The following is a 16,805-nucleotide window of genomic DNA, read 5'->3' on the forward strand; positions in this document are numbered from 1 at the left end:
TTATGAAGACATAAAGACCGTGGTCTTTTTGTGTCTAATTTTCTGCAGGCGAAAGGATTAACTGGTTATTCGATCATGAAAATATAAAGACTATGGTCTTTAATTTTCTATCTTTTTGCAGGCGAAAAGATAAAGTGGTTACCCTGTTATGAAAAAATAAAGATTATGGTCTTTATGCCTTATTTTTTGCAGGAGAAATGGTAAGCAGTTACTTGGTTTTGAAAACGTAAAGACCATGGTCTTATTTTCTGCAGGCGAAAGGACTAAACGCTTATTCGGGTATGTAGACATAACTTGCTTTAAAAGATTCACTTCGTACATTTATAGTGGGTTTTCTCAAGGCATTATAAGCATCATCATTGATTCAAGCGAGATAATGATCAAATTATTATTATTATTATTATTATTATTATTATTATTATTATTATTATTATTATTATTATTATTATTATTATTATTCCTAGTGTGAAGGAGTCAGAGGGATATAAACATGTAACTGAATATTTTGTATTTAGTATAATTTAACACCCGCTTTTTAAATACAGTTAAAAGTTACCCTTAAGCTAATAAAAGGAGTTAGGAAATACACAAGGCGGCAAAGAATTCCCGAAAAAACACAATCATGGAACCGAAAATAGAAATTAAAAAACTAAAAAGTTTTCCTTACCATTTGCCGCGAAAACCATTACTGGCAACAGCGCAGCAGACACTATGAATAGCTTGATCATCATGTCGGTCGCCATCTCCGAGATATCCTCAAAAGGCTCGTTCCTTGTCACATCACTTGCTAGTCACAGAAAGCTCCCACTGGAAAGGAAATCGGCTTACACAATAAGAGAGAGAGAGTAAATAATAAACCAGCAAATGGAACAACGTCTTTGATGATATTAAATTAAGGTAGCCTCATGCCAACCGTGGGCTGCTTCCACCGCGAGCAGTCGTCACCCCTGAAAATACATTGCCTTTGTTTTTTTTTTTTTTTTTTTTTGCAAAAATATTCTATATTTCCTCAAGAAAAAATTTAGCAAATCATTTATTTGGAGTCAAGTTTTTAAATTCAGTTACCTTATGAGTCATATTATTAAACTGTTCGGAATGATTACCATTTGATTTACCTTCAAATATCATCATCATCTTCATTACTTTTCACCAAGTCAGACCATCAATATCGTTATCAGATTGGGAAGTTAAGGCCATCAAAAGCCTTTAAAGAAAAAGAAAATTAAGGCTTGATGATATAAGAACGGCTAAATTCGAGTTAGAGAAGGTCTCGGGTTAAAGGCAAACAGTTAGCTGAAGAACATGAACAAACCCTTGTTTTCGGTAAGCGAAACATCCTTACCGAGTTTTATTTTAGCCCAAAGTAAATATTGTTCTGCATGGTAAAATATGCATGTTTTGATCATAATGCATAACTATATATCATAAATTTAGCGTAACATGGCTACACGACAGCTAACAGACGCAAACAAACCTTCATTCTCGGCAACGAGAAGGAAGGCTATTATTTTTTTACTGTACTGACGTTTTTATGATGCGTGCATTCTCCTTAAAATGCCTAATACGAAAATCATACTATAACCCACGGCAAATTTACTGCATGTTACCGAGATGTTTACCGAGGAATGCCGTTACTCATTTTGGCATTATCTAAGTTCTTTGTTTATTTTTCGAATAAAAATGGTGAAAACAACTGGATATATTATCCGTGTACTAGTACTACGTGGTTTGGCGTGCCGCCATGGGCGACGCCGCTTACGGCCACAGAGCATTGCGGAAATTGAATAGGCGCTCAGTGTCTTCTGCGATTTTTGTTTTCTTCATTACCTTCACAGTGGTGCAGCTTATAATTGCGGAAATAGGTCCAGGAATTCTCCATGAGAAGATGGAATAACATTTCACAGGTACTCAAAGTATTCTGAGTTTTATTCACCAATGATTTTGTGCTCAGCAGATAACTGTCTCATTAGCAATTGATACACTTTCTCTGTTAAGGTGTCTCATATTTTCAGCATATTATTGTGGCGCGTAAGTGCAGCAGCGATTTCAGTTTTAAAATCAGAATGTCATTAATCTTATATACACCACATAATAGAAAGTAAATAATATCTTGCCGTTATTAGATATGCTTAGTAGTAGGTAGGCCTATACGTTACTGGCTGTGCCACGTCTCTACTTGTAAAGAAACCGTAGAAAAAAAACTTGTATTATTCTATTCAGAATAAAAATAGTTGTATTTTTCGAGAAATGACGATGAGCGAACAATGCTGAAACCTCGTTGGATCTTTCGTTTTAAATTTCACCAGTTAAGTGGGTTTTTGGAATCGGGTGGCTTAAAAAAAAAAAAAAAAAAACTTTAGTTGGTAGTCATGGTGCTTATGGTGACGACGTGTAGCTCTTGCTCCTTAGATCATTTCGTCTGATTTGATTTTTTAGTGTATGAGTGCTTCTTACGTTCGTTTCGGTGACATATTAGTAGTTTAAAGATACTGGAATCCCATATATATTCCACTTATGTGTTTTTTTGGTGAAAAAAATACAAGACGAGTGAAATGACAAGGATGTGCTCTAACATCGTCATGATAGCCTACTTCAGCAAGTTCTGACACTTATTAAGGTAAGGATTACTGAACGTTAAGGTGATCGGTAAATCATTACTGTAAACCAAAATCCTATTCTGGATTTGAAAATATGATTTCCTTCAGCTTTAGAGTGTGCTCAGGATGTTTTTGATGTTCATTTTGGTAGCAAGTTTTAGGGTAGGCCTAGTTTTCAGAAAGTTTTTAGGAAAAACACAAACCAAGTGAAATACAGGGTTATACTCTAACATCCCCATGATACGTCAGCAAGTCCTTTTTATGATTAAGATAAGGTTTATTGAAGGTTCATAAATTGATATCACGCACTGTATTTAGTTTCGTCGCATCTGACACCGAAAAATTATCGTTCATCGACAGGCGGTCATGGCAACCTGTGAAATGTACTCTCCCGCTGACAGAGGATTAAAGAAAAAATGATGGGTTAAGACACAAGAGAGAATAACAAACAAATGCTTAGAGAGAGAGAGAGAGAGAAGAGAGAGAAATGACGGTGAACCTATTGTCTTAAAGCATCATAGTATAGGTCTATACCTCGAATATTTTTGTAAGCTATTGATTATTTGAAGAAATGAAGTATTTTTCGCACGAATATTGTTACCTTGAATGACATAGCCCACCCCTAGCCCTGTATAAGTTCGTAAAGTGTCCAAGATTAATTGTTAGGCCTTCAAAATCACAACTTGCAGAAGTATCCTAGGGATGTTCGAGTACATCTGTATTTCAGTTAGGCTAAGCTTTTTCTTATTACATATTAGCCTTCATTATTGTTGCCTGACTGAAGGTAAAATCAGCACGTCGAAGAAATTTCCATTATTTGGATTAACCCATACATTTATCAGTGTTGATGAATTTTTGTTGTGTTTAGTACGAGAGAAGAGGGTGAGGGGTTGGGGGGGATGCACGCGTGGACGTAGGCCTATGCTGATTTTACTTGACACCAGCGTTGTCCGATCGTAGTATACTGTATATCACTGCCAACAAAATAATACACCGATACTCGAAGTCAGACCCCGATGATGGGCGTACGATTTTCTGGGGTTGTCGATAGATTACTGAATGTGAGAAAAGGCAGAGACGCATTTCCGTTATAAATGAGGTGGTCCATGTAACATCACTGGGGACACAAAAATTATGAGCTTATGCATTTTGAACCCTAATGTTGATTAGGCTAAACTGTCGTAGAATTCTTTTCTCACACAGGATAAGTACATTGATAATGTGGTCTTGGGGATTGGGTTGGGGTTTGTAAAGGTAAAGATGGGAAGGGCTGGGTGTAGGTGAAGGAAGCGTGGTCGGGACTCGGGAGGAGAGGAGAGAGTCCATGGCGGTTTTGGTAGAGATAGGGTGTGGTTGTTGGGACGTCCCAGTCTGTTGTTTCATTGATTGTTCTCTTTGGGTTGTAAGTTTGTTTTGGAATTAGTGCCCTATGCTAAAGTCCAATAAGGTGAGTTTTTGGTTATGCATATTTCATGTTATTTTGAACTATAGGTAATGCATCATTTTCCTTTTTAAAAGTCATTTTGCAATATTTTACATATCGACATACATATGGTTTCCATAAAATACTGCCAGGATTTGTTAAAAGTAAGTACATAATATTCTCCCACCGTAATTTAAAGAAAAAACTACACTTTAGCATTAACCCCCATTCCCGGTGGACCATAGGCCTAACCCACTTTATTCTTATGAGGCGATTTGTTCTTACTTTTATAAAATAACAGTATAAGGGAGGTTATGAAATAGTTGGAATTGGAATATAAGATTTAGGTCAGGTGCCAAGTACTGGGACCTAAGGTCATTCAACGCTGAAAGGAAAACTGAGAGTAAAAGAGGTTGTCAAGGTGTAACAGGAGGAAAACCTCGCAGTTGCACTAAGAAACAATTGTCAGGAGAGGGTAGAAGGTAAGACAGAAGAAAGAGAATATGAATGGAGGTATACTGATTTGAAAGAAGTTGCAGCTAGGCGCTGAAGGGACCCTGCAAAGAACCTTAAGTAATGCCCACAGTGCACCGCGTGAGGTGCACTGATGACACTACCTCCCTACAGGGGCATTATGAAAGATAATAAGTACTCGGGCAAGAAAGGAATATTGTGGGTTCTGTCAGAGCCGTGTCCTGTGTTTACAATTTCAATTACGACCTAGGTGATTCCCGCGGCCGGCCTCCGTAGTTAGTGTGTTTCCCAAAGTTTCTTATCGGTACTTAATTTTCATGGTAGTGTATATCGGTTTTTAGCTACAGTAACTCAAAAAAGTAAAAAGTTATTTTTTTATTTCCATTGTCTATAATCCCATGTTTTACATATATAAATAAGTGCATTGGTATTCAAAGCATATTTGTGTACATTCGAATGAATATCCTTTCTTAAAAGGCTTAAAAATCGTAATTGAACACACACACACATACATGTATATAAATTTATATATATATATATATATATATATATATATATATATATATATATATATATATATATATATATATATATATATACATACAACCATCCGTTTGAGAAAGGATTTTCTTTTATAATGCTGTAGAAGAAACCACGATTTGATAAAAAAAAAAGTTAGCCTATACGAGTGTATACTTGACATTAATTTTTTCTTTAAAGTACTGTATATTTAAAAATAGGAAGAGATTAATTATCAGTAATAGGCTGCTTAAAATCCATGATACTGATATGAGAGAGAGAGAGAGAGAGAGAGAGAGAGAGAGAGAGAGAGAGAGAGAGAGAGAGAGAGAGAGAGAGAGAGAGAGAGAGAGAGAACTAGTTTGCGACTTACCTCCAAGACACTTCCTGTATAACTGAGGCCAAATTCGGCTCATACAGTTAAAAACCTAAATAATCCGCTCATTTTAATAGCTTAAGGACACAGTTATATTATTACGACCGCAAATCAAGCATCACTTTACGTTAGAATTACACATATGCTCAAGTTAGGTAAGTGAAATATAATATTCTGCAAATAGCATAAGTGGCGTATGACTTATCGGAACTTGAATATATTATTTGAGATGTTTACCTTTAATGCAGCAGCGCTGAGAAATATTTTGAAACGTTTCGCACCTTACTCATCGGCATTAAATGATTAATTTTTAATATGCATTAAATGTAATGAGCCTCAATCTCATATATTTTTTTAATTCGTTCACATTGCGACCAGAGTATTGAATAATGTATGAGGAAGCAGTTGAGTTAACTCACTGGTTGTTATAACTTTTGAGATATACCTCATTTTGACAATTTTCACAGATGTTTATTGAAGTATACTTCCTCCGTATAAACGGAACGTCAAGGGAAGTCTTTGAATACGGCAGCCTTCTTCAGTGACAAATCACATTGAATATAGTAATCCAGAGTCCTCTAAAAGCCATTTGCAGAAGTTGAGAGTTCATTTTGTGCCTATCGTATTTTACTGCAATTACCTAGATCTGCTGAAGGTGACCGTTTGAGTTTTGTACTTATGTTAAGGGTCATTAGCGAGTGCTAGAAACATCGCTCTCTCTATCAGATATTTTGCAAAAATAAGGACTTCTGAAAAAGTATTCTGTCATCTTAACTAACTTAACATCTTAAGTTAGTGTCTCCGCACAAACTTTCATTTCCATTAAAGATGATGAAAGCTTAAGGTATTCCTTCTCCTTTAATACTACTTTAAAGCGTTATATACCGTTGCCTTAGCTTTTTGACTCGTACTTTGTTATTTGTACATGAATATAACTTGTGTTTACTATTTTGTCTCTTGTAATTAGAGCTTTTCAGCTACCATTTATTTCAAATGAAATATATATCTCACCCGTCGAAATCAATTTAGAAGAAATAGTCCCAGGCAGAACTGAAGTTCCATGATCTGGTTATTGAAGAAAGATAGATACATTGTCACAGAACTGATTTCTTTCACATAGAAAGTTCCAACAAGTTTTAGTGCTTATATGTATATATATATATAATATATATATATATATATTTTACATATAAATTTACATATATTTATATATATGTGTGTGTTTAGAAAAAGAGTATAATAATTACCGTTTTGTCCTTAATACTCCCTTGTATCACGAAACCATACATTTTACCAAAACGACTTACTTTCCTAAGTTATATGTCATGAGCTACAGTATATTACTACATTCCTCAATAATTTCGCCAAATTAAGGAGTCGACGTTCCAGAATGTATTATGAGTAAAAGCCACCACTTACACCCGGCCATTGATGTATTTCAAATGAGAATTCCAGAATTGAAGGTGTCACGAGGTAATGTAATGATACCGTGTTGCAGGAAATGTCAATTCTCAGAAATTTATTAATATTTATTATTACGGCTTTTGATTCAAAAGCAAGCAACTTAGCCGTTGGGGTTAAGAGTAAAGTCATTTTATGACAGTTCACGCATATGATTATAATCGATTCCACACAGACTGTTCCCAAAACATGAACATCTTTCGTTAGCTGTGGAAAGCCATTCAACCTGATGAATATAATTCTTTTCAAGATTTCACAGAAGGAACAATAAAACAATATTTATGTATCTATGCACACGATATACTGCTTTTCTGCACACCAGTGAAAGAATTGTAGAAAATTCTAGACTCATCATCGCCATAGTATGATAGCTAAATATTTATATAGGCATCATAAATTACAAATTAGAACTCCAGTTTATTCACTATGTAAATGCATGTTTGTAGTTAATAACATTGAGAGTCACTAGTTCAAATTTTGGTCTGGATAGGTGCAAATTATTCCCAAGGTACAGAGGATTCTGTATTAATGGTCAAAGTATAATGTCATGCTTAATATTCTTGACAAACACACACACACACACACATATATATATATATACATACATATATATGTGTGTATACATATATGCATTATATATATACACACATGTATATACATATATCTATTATATTATGAACACACTCACACACACACACACACACACACACACACACACATATATATATATATATATATATATATATATATATATATATATATATAAAATAGTTATAATTACACAGATAACAAGATTCCTGAATGTAGGAATTACATCTGGGAGTTAATGCAAATATAGTGCTTTGTCATCAGATCAAACCTTTGCCTTTTTTTTAGAGCGATTTTTTTAATGGAATAGATTATACAACATTGAAAGGCATATGAGGTACAAGATAACATTTCAGAGGTAGTTAGGGTAGCCAACTCTGTCAAGTTATAATAAAAGACATAATTTTATACATGTATATATATATATGTATGTGTATATGTATATATATGCATGTGTATATATGTGCATGTATATGTGGACAGATATATATATATATATATATATATATATATATATATATATATATATATATATATATATATATATATATGTATATGCATACATACATATACACATACAGACATGCATAGACAGATAGACAGACAGACAGATAGATACACATAGAAGTATAAATGAAAATTATTACCTTAGTAAAGATTTTTAAAATTTTGAAATTACGATTATGCTGGCTTTTAGCACATGTGCGAATTTATATGCCACTGTATTTTTCCCGTAAATTTTGCGCAATTATTTTTCAAGTTAAAGTAGGAGTAATATAGTTATGTAGTATAAAGTAACAAAGGTGACTAATAGACTACAAGTCACTGTTATCACAGAGCGTGCATGTGGTGTTACTTCGACACAAGACAAGCGGTGACAGAATGAAACCACTTAATCTACCAAAGTGTAATCGAACAGGTTTTAACTCCGGATTGTTCAGGCGATTAACTGTAATATGTAATATAAACAGGTATGCAAAATATCTACAAAATATCTCACTGTCGAAAAGCCTAGTTTTATATCACTAAGTATAAATTACACCAATATGATTTATGGGGAATGATTTTAAATGAAGGACGTATGGCGTCATATCTAGATTCAGCAAAATACAAGGGGCCTGAAAGAACTAATTAAACCTTGGCCGTCCTTTCCAATAAGGCACAGTTGGCAAGCCTAACCATATTACTAATCTCAGAAGAAAACGATGAACTATTTTACAGCTTTGTAATAGAAACGATTGACCTATAACAAGTTGTTCACAAATGAAAGGAAGAAAGTAATAAAGACAACGAAATAATGGAAAGGATGCAGATCTAACGGTCCACATAATGCGAGCTTTCAGGAGGAATAATGAATATAAAGATGTAAATTGTAGTTTAGATCCTTCTTCTTTTCAAAGGAAAGGCAAATCCTTAGTTTTGGCAGTTTTCTTTATAATCTTGCAGTGCCTGATAATGTTGGTTGATGCTGACGACGATGAACACAGCATACGTTATCGCATCCATGAGGAACCCGACGAAAATGCTAGCACCATTGACAATCTTGTAAGTTGTCGATTGGTCCTCTGCAGTGGTCGCTTTCCCCTCTGACGTGGTCACTGTCCTCCTGAACTGGGAGGTGGAATGGCCAACAGCTGCCAGGCGCTGACCACCAAGTCCTTGGGCGGTGGAACGTACGATGCTGCTGCCGGAACGTCAACATTTTTTAAAGAGAGTAAGGAATCTTGAATGTTAGTCGTTTGCTCTTGAAAGTTGGTCGTTTGCTTTTTGCTTTTCTTCTCCTTTTGAGTCAAGAAATATCGAACTATGCAGAGGAGACCGTGGTGGACAAAGCAGAAAAATAATCTAAACATACAGAAGCAAAAGAACATGTCGATGAGCTTGGGTTGAGCTGACACAGGTGCCGTTGTAGCCACTTGGGAGATGAGGGTTGCTACCACAATCAAGGCAGCAAGAGTCACATTTATGCGGTCACTGCAGGAGAAGGGAATTAAAGATATTAAGGAACGACTCGCAGACAAATTTTGATACAGTGTTTCATTGACGAACGTAACCATAGCAAGCTGATTTCCTCAAAGTAACAGCCACCAACGCCCTTTAGACGATTCATTCTGGCTGGCTAATTTTTCAACAAGTTTAACAACCTTTCAGTCCAATTAGTACTCAAATTGAATGCCCACTGTCAATCAGTCTAACGACTAATGCACTTAGGATGTCAACAGGAGCACATTGGTGAATAGTGCTAACTGTGCCAAGAATTTTTTCAGTGGGTCTTCGGCTCATCAGTAGAGAATGGCAGAGTTTTTCTACACATCTATCAAGTAATTAATCCAGTGGGTTGTTATCTGTCTTTGTGTACTATCAATCAGCCTAATGGCCATTTCACTCTGTACAGTTACAGTTCAAAAAAATAAAATAACGAGAAAATTGCTCTTTTCTTTCGTGTGTAATGCAGCATCGTTAATACTCAAAACTAACTGGATTAATGTGTTTGTAGACTGATTTCACTCTGTTTCTTTACTGGTGTGGCTGATTCTCTTAACATATATCATCCAATTATTGAAATGGTTTCTTTGATTTTTATGTCTAGGGCGGTGCTACACGATAAAAAAGTTTTGCTAAATTCTTAGCAGTTCTTCGAACGCTCCATCGTATAGGGTGCATATTGAAGGCTTCTTACTCAAAATTTCATTTACATGCAAAGTGTTCCTTCAAAATAGTTGATTGTCAATGAATACCCTCGTCGAATAGCCAATCTATTCAACGAGTTTGCAATCCAAGTACCTGGTTGATGAGCGTAAACACAAATCATGAATGACTATTTTTGTCTATAATGGACAGTCATTTTAATTTCCGACTTACCTAAAATTATCCTCTTCAAAAAATTTCGTCAGAGATCCTATGACGGTCAGGACGATGCATGGGAGGAAAGTGGTGAGAATATAAGCCCCGTATCTTCTGCTCAGCAAGATCTGTTTATAAGGACAAAATGTGAAATTGCTGAAAGAGATATTTTTTAGGAAATATCAATGCAGAAGGAACCTTTATGATATAAGCAACGATTTACGATTGCAGATTATCTCATCTAAATATTTCTGTTATCACGCCTGCCTAAATGTTTATCTTATTAAGTTCGCCCAAATACTGTTGACTTCATATTTGCCCAGATCACGTTTACTATGCATACTTTACATTGATATGGATATATCAACAACAACATTTCCAGTCTTATAATCTCAAAAAAAAAAAAAAGATGTGTCGCTGAATGATTCATATGATAAGTCTTCATGTAGTTTATATCTAACAAATGTTCAAAGGAATCACAGAAATATTTATGGATGAGGCATTTTTTGTGTTTTTCTAACATACCCAGGCGGTCAGTAACTTCGGTAATATGAGAGAGGATCAAGACGATCGGTCTCAAACTTAGCTACGTTGCGCCTACGCCCTTTCCCAAAACTCCGACTTAGATACTATTTTTTCTACATACTGATTTAGGGAGCAGAGGTGAGAGAGGCTGACACGTCTAAAGGTGGATTGTATCATCAGTAGACTATCGTTATTACAGGGAAATGCAATTAGATATGTGTTACATTTTATTGTGCAAAGACTCATTCAATGGCTGTCAACGATAAACTTAATAGAGCAAATACATCGTATGAAACATTTGATCAGTCGAGGATTCCCTCACAGTTATGCGGCAATTATTTACTTGAAAATGATACTTACGTGAATCGTCACTAGATTGGCTTGGTTTGCTGAATGATTGACGAAAGTATAACATACAGGCTCAGTGGTAAAATCCGGGAGGGTGAAGTTATCCCGGTATATAAAAATCGTCTGTAAAAAATGAAGGAATACGATGTCAAGTCAGACAGGAAAATTTACTTTAGCATTTTGTCTGCAAGTAGCAGTTGTCATGGCATTTTTGTATGCAGGCGAATACCTCAAAATAGGATTAGTTAAGTGGTTGCAGAAGCAATAGTTAGCGAGAGGAAGAGAAACATCAAGAATTATCAGGTCGTCCACAAACTCACATTGGTATCGAAATAGGCTTTGTGACCGCCGATTTGTTTGAGCTGGATTTGAATTTCACAAGTATGAACGTCGAAAGGGTAATACAGAAGGTCGAAATCGCAGTCGAAAGACGACGAAACTGACTCAGTGTGGGTGATGCTTGCGTTACCTTCGCCGCTGTACTCATATCCTGAGAAAAGAGGAAACGATTAAACATGTGTGTTGTGATGTACTAAGGCGATGATACATATCATTCGTGTATATACGTATAATATGACGCAGACGCATATCACCTGAAATAATTATTAGTTTAAGGTTTTCAGATCACTAATTTTCAAATGCTGCTTGTAAGGGGTCCGTTAGTAACCATAAGATAACCTGTCTGCCTGTAAGACCCATATATATATATATATATATATATATATATATATATATATATATATATATATATATATATATATATATATATATAAAATGTTAATGATAGCCCATCAGTAGTATATCAAACTCCCTACGCACATTGTGCTGTTCACCTTGATCTTACACAGACTATCATACTTCCTGGACATCATCGTCCTTCCTTTCTAATCCCATACTACATCATCCTATTCTACCCACTCCTATGAGTTCGAAACTATACATTCTGTTCTCCACCATGCAATGCTTCATTCTTTCCACATGAACAACCATCCTAAAACACTGATCCGATCTTGCACCTATACTAATACTTTTACCACTTCAAAGCATCTACATATTTCTCGCCCTTCAGGTTCTTATGCCATATATACGTACTAAACAAACAATGCACCACAACAGTTTCAATATTTTCCTCTCATTTGCATTTTGCATCTGCACTTCAATTCCACAGAGAAAAGTTGGTTCGCCAATCTCTTATATATTCCACTAACATTGACATCCTAGTCTTTTGCACACACCATTCTACCTTCCTCTCTTCCCATTCTACACTCATCCATTATATTTGTTTACAAATACCTGTACAAATTCTTCATCCATCCACATTTAAACTACTCCGTCTTCCTGGTTTAGAATTACCCTCATAACCTTACTTTCTCACAAAAACTCCCACCTTTCTCCTCTTGCAGATGTTTGCAAATTATTTCACCAGTTTCTGTAGCTTCTTAGGAAATAGTTAATCTATAAACCCTTTTCCTTTTTTCAGACCCACACTGTTCTTCCCCTTCTTAATGCTGTTGTCATGTAATGTAGTTTCTCAAAGAAAACCCTCCAGTGCAGCTTCTCAGGTACAATAATTAACGCCATACTTAAATAATTCATAATGTCTCCTCTATCGGCCTTACACTCGCGTATTGTAACTATTTTTCTCACCTACACCCTAGGAACCTTTCACTCGTTCAGGCATACCATGCAAACCTTGGTCAACCATTTATTAATCGCACTATCAATGTGCTTGAGTATCTCTCCTGTAGTGTCATCAAATCATAGTATCTTTGTATCCTGCAGCTGCATAATTGTACAAGATTATCAGTCATTAAGCGTCTTTGATTATCCTTATTGCTCAATCATCAGGAGACAGCAAAAGACAACTTCTTGGTATTTTTATGTCGAAAGTTTAAATGGACATAAATTCACCATGCATATCAGTGCTATTATGAAAAAATTGGATTTTAAAATGCTTACCTTCGTAACTGTTGATAACACCCATTTTTCCGTCTGAATTCCTATTGGCAATGGTCTGCTCAATAACATTTTTCTTATTGATATAATTCACGTTGTCCTCGAAGACTCCATTGACAAAATAGTACTTGGGTGTCCAAATAGTCTTATCTACGAGGTTGTCGTCGCTCTGATTATTCATCTGTACCAGAGTTATTCTTTCATCTGCCCAGGTTGTATTGATCTGTTAGAAAGATTGAAGCGTCATGACTTTAAAAGTCAGTCTGACGAGAATTTTGAGGGATCATTCGTGACAAGGAATAAACTGTACTGTAATTGGATTTAAATCACAATAAAGTCATAGTTTCTGCAAAGTCAACATCTGTGTCAACTTTTTGTGTCAAATAATAATAAAAAAAGACACCCTCATTTAATTCTTACTTTCAAAGACCATATAACTGCATTTTATCAACGAATCGAATCAGTGTAAATACATGACAGCACGTCAAATATAAAAAATTTGTCATTGAATTATTTTTAAATCAGTGGAGTAATTACTTCACCTCTCAAGAGGTGAAACCGCCCCATGTTGGCAAGTATCATTACCTGCATAAGAACTTGGATTTCGCCGAGATTAACATCAACGTCGTTGATTACAAGCCTCAAACTTATATTCAAGGGCGTCTCCTCCTTGGGAGCACGATTGGGACGGTAGGAACTCGGTAAGGACTTTACCAATTCGCATTTCTCATCGGAATCATCGCCGCAGTCATCTTTTCCATCGCATCGTTTGACCAGATTCAAGCAGACGCCACTGTCACAGGTGAATTCGTCCTGTGAAAATAAGATAACTGTGGAGCACAAATACTGTAAATGGCCCTTTACGTTAAGGCTTAACGGTTAAGCGATGCAGAGCTGAGAGAGAGTGAAGGACGAAAAGATGTATAAAGGGTGACGTGCAACCTGAATGAATACACATCTGCCGATCCCATCCCCGATAAACGAAGAGGTCCTGAGCTTTGGGATAGCTCCCTCTTGCCTCATATAAAGCAAGCGTTACTGAGTGTATATTACAGTTTAAAAAAACCAAGTATTACTGAAACTTGCAGCAAACCTGGGTGAAGTAGTGTAAACTGCAATGGGATATAATTTGGCGTAAATATAAGCAGTGTAAGTAAAACCAAGTTCAGATTTGAATGTTCAACCCAGAACAGACCTTGGAGCAAGCTGTCAGAACCCAGTACACGGTCTTGTTGCCTTCAGTAAACGTCCAGGTTCGCCTGCCCAGTGGATTGGGAGATTTACCGATGAAAGTCGTTGCTAAGGACACTTCGACATCCATAGTGTAATCTTGGAATAGTAACGTGTTGTCTGATGATGTGGAAGTTGAAAGAGATATGACTTTTCCCTCAAAGGACATCAGTCGTGGGATAAAGTCCTCTGGTACGAAGTAGAACGCTTCTCTCGTGCTTGGAAAACTATCATGCCGTAGTTCAAACTTCATTGGTTGGGATATCTGTCGAATGAATGAAATTCTTAAAAGAAATTAAATATGACAACTCTCTCTCTCTCTTAAATGTCACCATTTATGAATAAAAATATTACTGCATCATATATAGGGTACAGTAAACCAGTGGCATATTAACTATACAAAATATTTTCGTGAACATTTCTATTAAGAATTCATTACTGTGGCCGCCAGTTGTCGTTTTTCCAGCAAAAGAGTTGGTGAACTGAAATAAAATGACATTTTTCCTCTCAGTGCATAATTATTTCTTGAAATTTTTAAAGAATAAAAAATATACCTTACAAGAGAAATAAGCTGCCAGTTGTTCGCAATTCAAGTTGTAGGTCGGGAGTTTTGTTCCTCCTAAATTCTGAAGTATAGGATTATAAAATATTCCATAACAGCTCTGTTCAGGCGAGGTCTTTCGTCCCCAAAAGTTTATTATCGCATCGCGATTCTTGTCTTGGGCCTGAAATTTTTTCAAAAATATTCTTTGAGTGATTTTGTGCGTTTAAGAAACACGAGACTAAAATTATGGTTGGTTAGCTTACGTTGAGCCGGTCTCATGATAGCATGGTGTTCCGTAGGAGTGGTAAAGTGATAAAGACTACAAGGCTCCTAGTGTGAAACTACCAACCGTGGCAAAATCCTACGGGCGCAAACAGTAAATTTACTTTCAGGATTGATTACTAACGTATTTGGGATAACATTCACTGCACCGTCAGACTTCGAGAAGATCCCATTCATTCAACGATTGTAAACGCTGGATGCTTCATCCCTTCGCCCCACCCTCCATAAAGAACTGCATATGAGATTACCTGAGAACTTGAAAAAAGTTTTCAAAATACAATCTGAGTTTTTTGGACGTTAGAGGAGCACTTGAACTTGAGTGCCAAGTGGACAGAAACGCGAAATTTGCCTGCAATATTTCTTTCAGATAGAGATGTCGAATGTAGACACTGTAGCATGCACTTAAATTTCGAAAAGTCCATATTTATTTGATTTGTAAACAGGAGGCTTAACATGACGGAGTTTCTGTCTCAAAAGTACTAGATAGTCTTACCTCTTTAAATAAGCGGAGCAAATCGGGGTCTTCAGCCTGAGGCAATGTGCCTTTGAAGCCATTGCACATTGCCAATGCGGTCTCGTAATCATATCTTCCGGATATCAGTACGTAATCAACTTCAAGACGAGGCAAAGAGATTTTGTAGCTTTTCTCTGTAACTACTGCAATGCTATGAACCCTTCAGAAAGAAAAGAAGTGAGAGCACGTTTAAAAACAAATCAGAGCAAAATTAGAAACTAGCATTTAAAGAAAAAACGATTCACGAATTCTGAAGATGCTGTTGCAACTTTGAGATTGAATTCAAATGTGTACGAAGCAAAATATCACTTTAATCTATTCTTTGTTGAGATTGAGGTCAAATGTGTACCAAACAAAATGCCACTTTAATCTATTCTTTGTTGAGATTGAAGTCAAATGTGTACCAAGCAAAATGTCACTTTAATCTATTCTTTGTTGAGATTGAAGTCAAATGTGTACCAAACAAAATGCCACTTTAATCTATTCTTTGTTGAGATTGAAGTCAAATGTGTACCAAGCAAAATGTCACTTTAATCTATTCTTTGTTGAGATTGAAGTCATATGTGAACCAAGCAAAATGTCACTTTAATCTGTTCTTTGTTGAGACTGAAGTCAAATGTGTACCAAGCAAAATGTCACTTTAATCTATTCTTTGTTGAGACTGAAGTCAATTGTGAACCAAACAAAATGTCACTTTAATCTATTCTTTGTTGAGATTGAAGTCAAATGTGTACCAAGCAAAATGTCACTTTAATCTGTTCTTTGTTGAGATTGAAGTCAAATGTGTACCAAACAAAATGCCACTTTAATCTATTCTTTGTTGAGATTGAAGTCATATGTGAACCAAGCAAAATGTCACTTTAATCTGTTCTTTGTTGAGACTGAAGTCAAATGTGTACCAAGCAAAATGTCACTTTAATCTATTCTTTGTTGAGATTGAAGTCAATTGTGAACCAAACAAAATGTCACTTTAATCTATTCTTTGTTGAGATTGAAGTCAATTGTGAACCAAACAAAATGTCACTTTAATCTATTCTTTGTTGAGATTGAAGTCAATTGTGAACCAAACAAAATGTCACTTTAATCTATTCTTTGTTGAGATTGAAGTCAAATGTGTACCAAGC

The sequence above is a fragment of the Macrobrachium rosenbergii genome, chromosome 10 (assembly GCF_040412425.1).
Source record: "Macrobrachium rosenbergii isolate ZJJX-2024 chromosome 10, ASM4041242v1, whole genome shotgun sequence".
In the NCBI taxonomy this organism is placed as follows: Eukaryota; Metazoa; Arthropoda; class Malacostraca; order Decapoda; family Palaemonidae; genus Macrobrachium; species Macrobrachium rosenbergii.